Genomic DNA, 14,101 nt, shown 5'->3' with positions numbered 1-14,101 from the left:
GAATTCCATTATAAACCCTTTCCTAACTTTAGAAACGACGTTCCTTCACATGATAAACCTGGTTATCTGCTGGAACTTCTGAAGGAAATCACCTAAACTCAAAGAGAAAATTTCACATGTAGTTGGTAATCAAAACCAAAGACCACAGAGTAGCTCCGCTTTTCTAGGAATTGGTCATGACTGCTAGGTGTACATTTTGGAGAAAACCATGTTCAGAGCATGAGATATGAACTCAGTTTATGACTTTTTTTTTTTAAACGTGGCTCAATGCACTCTGCTGATGCACTGGCCCAACTTCTGTTTTCTCTACCAACTGTCCCCTTGATGAAGTGATCCAGGAAGATGAAACTCCACCTTTTTAGCAGCCTGGAGGGGGAGCCCGGGAGCTGGGAGACTTTTCTCTCTCTGGGTTATCTTTGCCCAGCCAGCAGGAGAGGAGGGAGGGAGGGGGTGCCAGGAGCACCTCCACTTGTTGGAGCTTCGAGCTGAATTTTCCCTGCCCACAAAGCATCTCCCTGCCTGCTCCTTTAAATTGGCTCCATTGCTGTTTTTTTTTTTCTCTACATTTGAAAAAACAAATAAGAACCAAAAGGTCTTGCTATCAAGTCTTTTGATTTTTCAGCTGTGAAAAGGAGTCTCTTCCCTTCCTCGGAGCTGGAGAGGCAGCACTACTGTTGGTGCTTCCAGAGCGCCGAGATTGTGGTCTGGGCGGCGAGGCCAAGGTTGGGTCTCCGTGGGCTTGGAAGGCGGGGATTGCTGCGGAGGGCTGGGGAGAGAGCTGTTACTTGAGGGGTCTCCCCTGTCCCCGTCCCCTCGCTGCTGGGTGTCTTCTGCTCCAGTGTTGTGCCTGGCACTTCACCCTGTCTTTGGTCTTTGTCTCCTCCCAGCCTAGTTGCTGACAGTTCGTGTGGACGTGGGGGACGGCTCTTGCCCTCCAGCATGGATGCCCTGGGGAGGCATCACTGCTGGACTGTCCCGGGTCATGGGACCTTTGACCTGGTCCAAGTCACTGTGTCGAGCGGTGCCCCCACACACCAGGGCTTCCAGAGCCACAGATCATTATGTGGAACTGATGAGACTACCGCAGGTTGCTTCCAGCAATGCCACTTCTTCCACGGTGGTTTTGATTTAAAAAACACACACACACACACATCTTTTTGAAAAGAAGGGAGTATCTCAAAAGAACATGATCATGAAAACAACTCTTATTACACATGTGGCAGAACCTGCTTTGCTCTGCTCGACAGTCAGATGTGTCCACCTGCCTCCTCTCACATGCAGGCTCGGGCCTCTCCTCGGGGAGGTACCTGTTCTGGTCCTGAGAAGCCCCTCCTGTGGCAGCTGCTGCTGGCTCAGAATCAGGCATCTTAGCACGTCTGTCCCCCGTTCTTGTGACCTGTCCCTTTGGCCACTGTAGCCTGGACACTCCAGTCTCCAGGTTGGGTCTTAGGGTCAGGTTGCTCTGGTTCTGTGGGGCCATCTCAGGACTTGACCATGAGGCTGCCCTTCCTATCAGGTTAGTTAACTGGTCCTCATGCCCCAGTACTCTTGTCTGGAGAATTCCAAGGACAGAGGAGCCTGGTGGGCTACAGTCCATGGGATCACAAAGAGTTGGACACCACTGTGTGACTAACTCACTAAGGGCATGTACTTTTTCATGCCCTTAAGCAGACCACTGGGAGCTCCTGGAAACCCATTTCCCAGATTCTGTTCCCTGATGATCTGCCCAGCAGAATCCAACAGGTAAGACTGTCATGCAAAGGGCATGCCAGTAATGTTCTTGGGCGAGAAACAGTAGGCTCACGTTTCAGGAACGGGACCTGTGAAAATCATTTAGCTGGGGACTTCCCTGGTGGTCCAGTGGTTTAGATGCCGAGGTCCTACTACAGGGGGCTCAGGTTCGATCCCTGGTTGAGGAAGTAATATCCCATATGCTGCAACTAAGAGTTCTCATGCCTCAACTAAGACCCAGCACAGCCAGATAAGTAGTAAGTAAATATTTTAAAAAATTGTTTAGTCCATCAGAAAACGGAATGACAGCAATTCTTGGTGTCACGATATGTACGGCAGAGGATTTCTTTTGCTGTGATCCTAGTGAGCAAATGCGTGGGCATCAGGCAAGGCAGCTGGGAGACAAAAGAAACAGACGGTGCAGCCCTGTCCCCCATGGGTCGCTGGGGAGGCGACACCAAAGCACAGGTGACAACTGAAGTCAAGCACGAAAACATACACAATACGCGCACACAGACACAAACACACACAGACCTAATCCAAGTGCACACTCTCGCTCCAGTGTCTCCCGTCTAAAAACAATAAAACAGAACGCAAGAACAAAACACGCGAAAACCAAACCTCTCCTAATCCCTTCAGCTCCCTGCAGCTGTTGCCCTAGTTCTCTGTTCTCCTTCCAAAGCCAAATCTCTGAAGAGTCATCTCCGGCAGCTTCCACTGCTCTGCCTCTCGCATCTTCCCTCCCTCCTCTCACTGGACATGCCCCTCCGCTCCACTCAAGCGCGGAGCTTGCGAGGCCAGCAGGGACCACGTTGCATCTACTGGTCAGTTTCTCAGCTCTGGAGCCTGACAGTTGTGTTTCTTCCACACAGGTGATCGTTTCGTCTGGTCTTGAAACACATAGTCTTGGTTCGCATGACACTACGTGCTCCTGCATTTGTTCCGCTGTTGGTCACAGCTTGTCCTCCTCTATCCAAGTGCTGCCAACCGCAAAGCCCCAGGACCCCTTCTCTTCTCTCGTTTCATTGTTTTTCTAGGTAATTCTTATGGGGTTGAACCATGTCCCAAAGTCACGCTGAAGTCCTAATCTAGCTCAACATGTGCCCTTCTTTGGGAACGGGGTGACTACAGATGTCACAGTTACGATGATGTCGTCCTGGAGCAGGGTGCATCCTTCATCCAGTATGACTGGTGTTCTTAGAAGAAGGGGGAGATCTGGACACAGACGTAGAGGGAAGATGGCCGTGTGAAGACAGAGGCAGAGACTGGAGTGATGCTGTCACAAGCCAAGGAGCCAGAAGCTAGAAGAGGCAAGAAGGCCCCTCCCTGGAGGCTTCAGAGGGAGCATGGCCTTGATTTTGGATGTCTAGCTTCCAGAACTGTGAAAGAACAAGTCTCTGTTACTCTAAGTCATGTATTTTGTGGTACTCGTCTCTGCACACTAGGAAATTGTGACGGTCATCGTGTCCATTCTTAGCGGTTTAAATCCCATTTTGTGTATTTCCAAAAGTCTGTCTCCTTCTTGGACTTTTCTCGGCTCCAGCTTTATGTTTCTGATGGCCTGACACTTCTGCTGGAATATCTCTCAATCACCTCAACTTGTGTTTAAAAGGGAATTCTTCTCCTCTGCACCCTCCCACCCCAAATAATTCCTCCTTCTGTCCTCTGTTTCATTAAATGGAATTACTATCGCACCCCCCATCCCCGGACCCTGCCCCATTACTCATGCTGGAAACCTGGGATTGATCTCTGATTCCTCTCTCTCCCTCTATATCCTTGCCACTCAATAATGGCAGCTCCGAAGTAGCTCAATTGGCCCCGGATTCTCCACTTCTGCAGCCACCGCTCTAGCCCTGACCACTTCACCTGGGCCTTCCTATCTTTCCACGTCATTGCTGCTTCCTGCAGTCCACTCTCTACCAGCTCAACAGGCCACGGGCCCTCAGCGTGAAGTCCTTCCCAGGCTCCCTGCCACCCTGAGAACGAACTCTCAGTCCCCTGCGCCGGCTGGGCCCTGCCCAGCCCGGCAGTCCACTCTCCCAGTTCAGTAAGCCCCAGCCTAACCAGTTTCCTGAGCCTTCCCGCGGAGCTGTTGCTTCGGCGTCAAATGCTTTCTCCGCTGGTTCTCAGGTGGCGGCTTCCTTCTTGCTCATCCTTCAAACCTCTGCTTAATTGTCACCACCACCGACAGGCATCCCTTGACACCGGTTAGTCTCCATCTCTGGTGCCGTAAATGTCACTTTACAGCACTTTCCCAATGACCTCCGCACCGTGTCTGTCTCCTCTGCCACGTCCATGAGGGCAGCACAGGGTCTGGCATTTAGGAGCCAATCAGTAAGGATTTGTAGATTGAATAAACCTTTATTAAATATAAGAAAGTGCTAAAATATGTGATTCGGATGGAAAGTTCTAAGGCTCGCAAACAAAGGAGGGTGTAAGGGGAGAATCTTCATGAAGGAACGGGAGCCCAGGCGCGAGCCTTTCGTCTGGGGAAGAGCGGGCCTCTGTGCGTATGAATGGGCAGGGCTGATAAAGGTCCATCTCTTCCCACTTCCTCTAGAAGCCATCATCCACTCAGCTCCACCCTGGAGGCTTGCTGGAGCCCTCTGTGGTCCAGCCCTCTCTTGTAAACCCCTACTGGTCTCCTGCCTTTGGGTTCAACCTTTTCCAATTTACTCTGAAACTCTTCCCCATTCAAAGGCTGTGTCCTCTTGTCTGCACACATGACACGCTGGTCACATTTCTGAGACAGCCTGTCCTCCCCCGCCCCTTCCTCACTCAAACACACCTTGCTCTCGGCGCTGGTAGACTGCGTGATGAACCTACAGACACGAACCACGAGATCGGTCCAATAGATATCAACTGACCACCTGAAGGACTGATGCTGAAGCTCCAATCCTTTGACCAACCTGATGCGAAGAACCAACTCACTGGAAAAGATCCTGATGCTGGGGAAGATTGAAGACAGAAGGGGATGACCGAGGATGAGATGGTAGGATGGCATCATCGACTGAATGGACATGAGTTTGAGCAAACTCCAGGAGACAGTGATGGACAGGGAAGCCTGGCTTGCTGCATTCCATGGGGTTGCAAAGAGTCGGACACAACTAAGCGACTGAACAACAACTGTTGTATATATATGTCCGGGTGTTCGCCCTCCACTATCCCAAGGGCAGGGCCTGTGTTTTGAGCCTCAGTCTGGTACATAGCAGATGCTTCATAAAAATCTGCTCAGCACGAGCCCTCAGGTCAGGAAGGTACTTCTCTATCTGGCCCCTCAGTAGTCCCTGGGGAACCAAAGACCCCTCTGCTATGATCGGGCAGATGCCTGGTCCCTGCTCCACTGGTCTGTAAGGCTCCAAGCTCCTGGATGTTCAAAGTCAAGTCTGAAATCGGTTTCTTTGTTCAGTGCACCAGAAGCACATTCGATGGTTGCTAAGGTGTATTCACTCTTCAGGGGAGACACCATTATTAGCAGGGGTTATCCAAAGACAGAGTTTAGCACCCCTCATTTAGTCACTTAGCGGGGAATAATTCAATTGCCATTTTCCTAAGCATTTCTATGTGCCAGGAACTGTGCTGGGTGCTGACGATCAGAAACCAGACCCTGTGGTTCCTCCAGGAGTTCACTATCTAGTAGGAGGCAACCATGGGCCTGCGGCCAGCACACACCTAGGTGAGGCAAAGCCTAGGGGGTGGGGTGGGGCGGGGGGAGGTTTCTGGGAGAGGTGAATGGGCGAGGTGGCCTCCAGGCACAGGGCGGGGTGAGTACAGGTCCATCCCTGGCCTCTGGCTGCACCTCTGGAGTCTAGCACAGGCCTGGAGCACCTAGGTGCTCACCACACCTCTGGAGAAGGAATAAACCTTTCTGTTTCAACCTCACACCCTTAGCAGGCACCAGTTCTTCCTGAAGCTGGCGCCATCTCCTTGGCAACACTGCCTATGACAACAGGCAGACTACTTGGCCTTTCTATTTCAAAGTTTACATGCTTTAAAAAAGAAAAGAAAAAAAATCATATCCTGATTTCTTGCATGGGGGCTGTCTCTGGTTTCGATTTGGGTCCGCAGCGGGTACGACTGCCAGCTTGGGACATGGCCTTTCCCCTCTGGACTCAGAACCGCCTGGGCTGTATCAGGGACTCAACCTTCATTTACCAGCCCATGGAATTCTCTTACAGAGGCTCCTGGCTGCTATTTTGGGACATCAAAAATACTTGAAACACACACGAAGTGTCAGACAAAATTTGCACCTAAGAAAGAGAGATTGTTCCTCTCCAACATTTCCATAGCAAGACATGGAAAATTCTATCTTTCTATAGAAAGAGAACGAACAACTGTCATTTTCAACACACCAGTGATTAAGCTTTGATATTTCACTCCAGTGGCTCTCCTGACAGTACATGTAGCTGGTGAGGCATTCCCAGATCATGTGCAGATGTTGTGACCCTATGGGGGAATGACCCCTGACAGAGGCGTGGACACCACCTGAGTCGAGTGGAAACACTCAGAACCCCAAGTTCACAGTGCCATCAGGTTGTGGCTGTATACCAATTTCCTGACGTTGGTAGGAGGATAAAATGAAACAGCATCACAGGAGCTAGCACAGGGCCTGGCCTGGCGAAAGCAGTCAACAGATAGCACATCACTTACGTGTTATGTACAATGTGTCTTAGTCCATGGGACGGCAATTAGATAGAGAGCATCCCTTTTCCTCATTAAAAAAAGTTTTATTTATGTTATTTACTTTTTGGTTGCGCTTGGTCTTCCTTGCTGCATGGGCTTCTCTCTAGCTGCAGCGAGCAGGGGCTCCTCTCGAGTTGTGGTGTGACGGCTTCTTATTGCAGTGGCTTCCCCTGTGGCAGAGCACAGGCTCTAGGCACACAGGCTTCAACAGCTGCGGCTCGCAGGCTCTAGAGCATGGGCTCAGGAGCTATGGCACAAGGGCTCAGCTGTCCCACGGCATGTGCGACCCTCCCAGGCCAGGGATCAAACACATGTCCTCTGCATTGGCAGGCGGATTCTTAACCAATGGACCACCAGGAAGCCCCCCTTTCCTCATTTTAAAGGTCCATTTTCTTCCTTATAAATTGAAACATTAGGAAAACTATTTAAATATATTAAAGCATAACCATTAAAGAGTTTTTTCATTTATCTATACGAAAAAGGTACAAAGATGAATATATCTAACAATGAAGTCCCCACCATTTAGCTTTAGAAAGAAAACTGCCCATCCACAACCCCCCACGTCCTCCTACTGGAGAGCATGACCCTAACCCTGTATCACCTTTCACAGTACAAGCCCTTCCTTATCCAACCTCCCCGGCCAAGTTCATGTCTCCATCATCCACACTAATAACACAAGTGCAAGGTTCACAGCCACTCCCAACTTGGGCAATAAATCTGCAACACTAATCAGAGAGCACAGGAAGGACTGTGCATTTCTGGAAAAATGTTACTCAATTTCTCTGGGTTTTTATTTCACCATCTATAAAATGTGATTATTAATCTTGCTTTTTCCCTTGTCTCTGCAGCAGCTTATGAAGATAAATTACATTTGATAGAATTGTAAAGCAGTTTGAACTCTCTGGAAGCAAGACACTCTGTTAGTCCATGGTATTTTATAATCACTGATATTATAAGGTGTACTTGAATTGAACTGCAGTGAAAAAGCCTGTTCCCACAAATATATGTAGATTGAAAGTAACCTCAGTATGGCTGGGGCAGAAGCAATCAAAATGTAAAATTGTATTTCAGATGGGTTGTTAAATCTTATGTTTCCGCTGCAAAAATAAGGAGACTTGGAAAGGCTGACACCCGCTCAGAGGCACTATTTGAGTTGGTGACCTGGACTAGGAGGCAAAGGATTACATCAAGGCAACACAGGACCCTAGGAGTGGCAGAAATCTGAGGACTCAGAGGAGGCTATTTTAGGGAAATTGGACCGCAAAGCCCAAAGGATTTTCACAGAAGACAACCTGAAAGGTGAATGGTGGAGAGTGCCTCGGGGCAGTATTCCTAGAAGATGGGTTGGTACCATGTCAGGGGGACCCAGAAAGGTCCGAGTGGAGATAGCAACTGAGGCCTGGCTAATCCAAGGTCAACCTGGGGTTCGATTTTGAAAAAAGATACAGCTTCCTTGGCACACAGGAGATAGTAAAGAAGCAGCTCTGTCTTTGAGGTGCTTGACAAATGGGTGAAAGACAAAGCGACTCAGAGACAGGGCTCCAGGAAATCACAGGGTGGGGTTGACCAGGAGCCCGCTCACTGTGCGGTCCTGCCCTGAGCCGAGGTGGCAAGGAGACTGGTCCAACCAAACACTGTGCATCCTAAGAGCGCCACACACCCTCCACAGAAGAGATTTGCTTCTGTAAGAAAATCTGCCTTGTAGTACGAGGAGGAGGACGCTGTCATCTGACAGTGACAAGGCTCTGACTCCAGAAGGGAAGCCAGGAACACACCCAGCTGGTGCCTGTGGGGGTCCCAGCTTGATGCTGCGATTTCACATGCAATGAAATTGTTTCAGAGGGGTTCTAGAAGTTCTTTCTCGGGGCCACTGCTGACAGCCATAAAAGTGTGTGTGTGCCGTGAGGATTCAAGATCCTCACTGGTGATGCCGCTATAATTGAGCATCTCCAGTTCTCATGAACAGAAATGCTCAAGCCATCAGAACAAAGCATCACATCCACCTGGAAAGTTGATTATATATAATCAGGGTTTGACTGTGGTGGTGACGTCATCCTCACGCCATACTTGGACAGTCTCCCATAGGAAGTGCGTTTCCTTGAGTCAATCAACCACTTCAGAACAATGTTAGAATCAGAGCGGAAATTTTTTTGGATTTGTACTGGCAATGAACATTTTGGCTCTGAGTAAGACTTGCCTGGTGTACACTAAATATATGTGCACACACACACACGCATACATATCTCCACCCTCCCATTCCCCACCCCTGTGCTGACCCTTGGTTCCCAGCTCGGCTTCAACTCTGCAAAGTTCAGCGCTAAAATCTAACCTTCTTGCTTATGTACCAGAAGAAAAGGTTGGATCTGGAACTCAATGACTATAGTCTCCAAAGGCTTCTAACAATATTGGTATAATTCGGAAACCAGTTCCCAGATATCTAGAGGATATTCTGATGCTAGCCTCTACTTCTTTGTAAATCGCTTTAAGAAAAGTTCCTGGGAAGAATGACTTGGACCCCATAATAGGTCATTTTGAAAACATGGACCCTGTCCTGGAATTCCTTATCCTCTTGACATGTACTGCTGTACTGAGTCTACTCAGCCCACCCCAAACCTGGTGATCCAGTATCTCTCAGGTCTCTGGGGCTTGTTATCAAGAAGTCAGGGGATGCTGGAAAATGCCTGCTCTTGCCTTCTAACACCCCATGGGACTATAATATTACCAGATTTTATGCTCATACTTTTGGTGAAAGTACATGCTCAGTAAATGTCTATGCAAGCACCTGTTGGCCAGGGAAATGTAATCTCAGATTTTGGCACCTGTCTACATCTGGTCCCATCACTTCATGGCAAATAGATGGGGAAACATGGAAACAATGACTATTTTCTTGGGCTCCAAAATCACTGTGGATGGTGACTGCAGCCATGAAATTAAAAGAGGCTTGCTCTTTGGAAGAAAAGCTATGACAAACCTAGACAGCATATTAAAAAGCAGAGACAGTACTTTGCCGACAAAGGTCTGCCTACTCAAAGCTATGGTTTTTCCAGTAGTCATGTATGGATGTGACAGTTGAACCATAAAGAAGGGTGAGCACCAAAGAATGGATGCTTTTGAACTGTGGTGTTGGAGAAGACTCTTAGAGTCTCTTGGACTGCAGGGAGATCAAAACCAGTCAACTGTAAAGGAAATCAGTCTTGAGTATTCATTGAAAGGACTGATGCTGAAGCTCCAATACTTTGGCCACCTGATGCAAACAACTGACTCACTGGAAAAGACCCTGATTCTAGGAAAGATTGAGGGCTGGGAAAGATTGAGAAGGGGGTGACAGAGGATGAGATGGTTGGATGGCATCACTGACTCAATGGGAGTTTGAGGAAACTCCGGGAGTTGGTGATGGACAGGGAAGCCTGGCGTGCTGCAGTCCATGGGGTGGCAGAGTCAGACACATGAGTGACTGAACTGAACTGAACTACACCTAGGGATTCTTTTTACACACGTACGGCTCCAGGTTATTTTATAAAATAAAAAAAAAAAATCTTTGATTGTGAAGGATAACACATTTAAAAAGAAGTGCATACAGCAAAACATAACAGCTCCGTGGCTCATCAGAAAGCAACGTCCAGTGTCCCTCATAGCTGGGTGGAGAGATGCGGTGGGCATCACCAAGCCCCTCCTGCACACTGGCCCCTCTCTGCATGCTGTGGTGACACGTGGCCTGTACAGGAGTGTGTGCATCTTGTAGCGTGGCCCCCACACCTCCAGGGATCAGGTCCTTAACAGGAGGACCAGACCAGAGTCCTGGCTCACAGTGATAGGAGTGCAGCGCAAAGCCCAGGGCAGCTGGCTGCGGGTGAGAAAGAAGACAAAACCTCGGATGTTCTTTTTAGTTCTGCTGGTTGACTGTTTCTTCTGCTTTGTTGCTAGTCTGCTGACTGAAACTGAGGGTTGAAACTGCATTTTGAGCTTCCCTGGGAAGTCTGCTGATATCAAGAAGGCCTCACCCAGGTGGCACGGACACTGGCTGTCACCCTTCGCTTCTTGAGGCCACTCCTCTTTTCTCTGCACTCAGAGGGAATTTGGAATTTCAGTTCCAACCCGTGGCAGATGCAGCCCCTCCACTTTATTCAGAGTGGTAATGTGTCACCCCCAGTGGGGTGGAAGTGGGATGTCAGGCCAGGAAGAAAGGAGGGGTCTCCTTCATACCTTTGAGTAAGTTAACTCAAGGCTCAGTCATTGATACCTTCAAACTGGGGTGCCAGAGAAGACTCTTGAGAGTCCTCTGGACAGCAAGGAGATCAAACCAGTCAATCCTAAAGGGAATCAACCATGAATATTCACTGGAAGGACTGATGCTGAAGCTCCAACACTTTGGCCACTTGATGTGAAGACTGATTCATTGGAAAAGACCCTGATGCTGGGAAAGATTGAAAGCAAAAGGAGAAGGGGGCAGCAGAGGATGAGATGTTTAGATAGCCTCACTGACTCAATGGACATGAATTTGAGCAAACTTTGGGAGACAGTGAAGGACAAGGGAGCCTGGTGTGCTGCAGTCCATGGGGTCACAAAGACTCAGACGTGACTTAGCGACAGAACAACAGCCTCTATCCCAAATGAAAGCACACTAAGAAGGTACTATTACTTACTTATAAGAAATTTTTGATTTCAGTGGAAAACTTTCCATTGGTTAACACTTAGCTTCCACTGGCCCATAGGGAGTTCTCAGAAATGTTTCTCAGGGCTGGACTGAACCAGCACAAGGCTGGAGAGCCAGTACGCTGTCCTGCGTGGGGCCCCCTGATGCCCAGCTCTTGGCAAGTGAACGGTACCAAAGTCAAGGCTCATCCTTGGGTTATTTCCCTTCTTAAGGCACCATCTGACTCTGTGGCTCACAGAGCTAAATCAGGAGGTGGTCTTTATGGCTGATGGATGGGGGTGAGGAAGACAGGGCCTGGCGATAAACCTGCTCCTCTTTGAAAGGGAGATGCATTCAGTGTCACCGATTGGAGACGTACCAATCGAGAGAGCCGGAGCCGAAACCCGAGATATGGAGAGAAGCCCGCTGAGTAAAGATGCTGAACACATGCTGGAGGGTCACTTTTCCTGTAGCCATGGGGATATTTCCATCCTCAGACAAGGCCTCCCTCCTGCTACTGCACTGTTGGTAGAGAGTTATAGAGAAAGAAGGGTCAAAGCCAGCTGATACGCTACCTAAGCAAGTTTTCAACTAAAGCCAGCGGCCATCCCGGCCGACGGAGCAGGTTCTGGTCCACAGAATGTAGGAAGGGTCCTGTCTGCACATGGACAGGTGTGTGGAGGAAGAGCCAGGTGGATGAGGCTGGCTCTGCCAGGAGACCAGATGGGTGGAGGAGAATGGAGGTACCATTCTTCACACAATTCTACCGCAGGACACGCTGCAGAGGGTCTGTTTGGACCTGCCCTGGTCAGAGCAAAGATGTGGCCCCCATGGTGGCTGGTTGTTTGCTCCGACGGGAGTTAGGACAAGCTTCTGCCGCCACTAAATCACTTCAGTCGTGTCCGACTCTGTGCAACCCCACAGACGGCAGCCCACCAGGCTCTGCCGTCCCTGGGATTCTCCAGGCAAGGACACTGGAGTGGGTTGCCATTTCCTTCTCCAATGTTAGGACAAGAGAGTGGGCATAAATCCCAGGTTTCCAGCCAAAGGCAGCTGATTTAGGGAAAACCTAATACTCAACTTTTCCTAGAGGAACTGGAAACAAAACAAAACAAAACTCCAGTTGCTTTCTTGTGCTCACTTGGGTCGTGGAGGAAAAACGAAGCTGGCTTTTTGCAGCTAATACGAGTGGCTGCCGGAGTGCAGGGGTGGATGTACGCTCTGAAAGGCCCCCCGTCCTTTGACTGCTGCAGGACAGAGGGATGGAGGCCACCGGGGACAGCCAGGGACATCACCATGACAGACCCACAGCACACTGCAGACAAGAGCCTGGAAGACGTTTCTGCCGGTGGAAGGGGAGCAGGCTGTCCCCCCAGATGAGAACACCACTGCTTATCTATCCAGAAACTTGTTTTCCTCATCCGAACAATGGGGCCTCTTTGTAACCCAAGAGTTGGGACTCTCGGATCTTGCCTTTGGAATGGAGCAGCCTTCAGCAAAAGAGATTAAAATGTTCATCTGGTTCCTTGGAGCACTGAACCCCAACCTAGCTGAGTGGATTAACCCGAGTGTAGAAAGAGGGTATTGCACGTCAGTTGGCTGGGGCTCAAGAGGAATAGGAAAGGAAGATGGACTTGAGAGGGAAAGGGGGAACTACCTGGTGGGAGCATAAGAGGCAACAGGGCAGAACCATCCAGACTCATCAGGGCGGTCAGGACGAGGCCCTGGCAGCATGCCGGCATCCCGTCCAACCCCCTCGCCCCCCACCCCCAGCTGCACCCCCAGTTTGCCTCTATGGAAAGCCTTCCTCTGGCAGTCAAAACTTCCGACTCGAATCCTGCCTCCTCTAGAATGCTGTCCTGACCAAGGCTCTCTCTGAGTCTGTGTCCCCACAATACATCTGCCGATTCCAGTCTTTCATTCATCCCTGCCCTGATCACTGTTTCTTAAAAGGAGAAAAATCTATCAGTGGCTTCTCAGCTGGACCGGAAGCATCTTGAGGCAGTGGGCGTCTGTTATTCATCTCTGTACGCCTGGCACAGGTGCTGTGGGGGCGGGTCCTCCACACGTATGGATGGTCACGCTTCACACGCACGGGCTGAGAGAGGCAGAGCTCTCAGTCTCCTCCTACCACAGACCCTGCAGGATGTAGTCAATGTTCAACACACAGACGCTTGCTGACGAAAGTCATTTTCTGAGGAAGAAGTAAACACGGGGACTTCTTACTATTTGTTGTTTATGTATCATAGATGTATGTGTGGTTTCCTTGATAGCTCAGGCAGCAAAGAATTGCCTGCAATGTAGGAGATGTGGGTTCGATCCGCTGGGTCAGGAAGATCCCCTGGAGGAGGAAATGGCAACCCACTCCTGTATGCTTGCCTGGAGAATCCCATGGACAGAGGAGCCTGGTGGGTTACAGTCCATAGGGTCGCAAAGAGCTGGACATGATTAAGCATGCACATGCATGTGTTTATGTGTCAGGCAAGAGAAGGGCTAGAGAACAAGTCAGCCCTCTCTAGTACTTCTCTGGTAATGGGGCTTTCCATGGAAAAATCCTTTATTTTTAATGGGAGAAGCTTGACTTAGGAAGTCTGTATCTTTCAAAGATATGGAGGAATGGTAGGTGAAGAGAAGAAACTATTTATCTGGAATTGAGGAAAGAAATAACAAATGGAGATGGGAAGAGAGGAGGCAGCTAGGGAGGTTTTAAAAGATACAACTAAAAAAAAGAAACAACAAACAATTAAATGAATGTTTGAAAGAAAGGGAGCCATCATTGATACGAAGTTTTGAAAAATCATTTACAGTAATGGAGCTTGTCATTCTTGCCTCTGTAGAGTGTCAGTGACATAAGCAGGTCTTTGTATGTGTGCATTTGGGCTTGTCCTGGCTTTCCCCATGAGATCAAAAGCTCCTTGAGAAGACAGAGCCTATGTGCTTCCTAAGGAAGTGCTAAGCCTCCAGAGAGCAGCCTGCACACAACAGGTGTTCAATCAGCATTAACCAACCAAGTTCCGACCCCTCACTGAAAGCCTCTGCCACAACTGTCTAGTT

At 49.3% G+C, this 14,101-nt stretch overlaps 1 protein-coding gene across 5 annotated transcripts in view; it reads right to left on the bottom strand.

The window, feature by feature from the left end:
- HIPK2 (homeodomain interacting protein kinase 2) overlaps positions 1-14,101 on the bottom strand; it is a 210,892-nt gene that overhangs the window by 70,115 nt on the left and 126,676 nt on the right. The gene's annotated exons all lie outside the window — the stretch shown is intronic.

This window comes from Odocoileus virginianus, chromosome 1 (assembly GCF_023699985.2).
Source record: "Odocoileus virginianus isolate 20LAN1187 ecotype Illinois chromosome 1, Ovbor_1.2, whole genome shotgun sequence".
Lineage (NCBI taxonomy): Eukaryota > Metazoa > Chordata > Mammalia > Artiodactyla > Cervidae > Odocoileus > Odocoileus virginianus.
The sequence above is the reverse complement of the archived record's forward strand: the minus strand, read 5'-3'. Positions and strand labels throughout refer to the sequence as shown.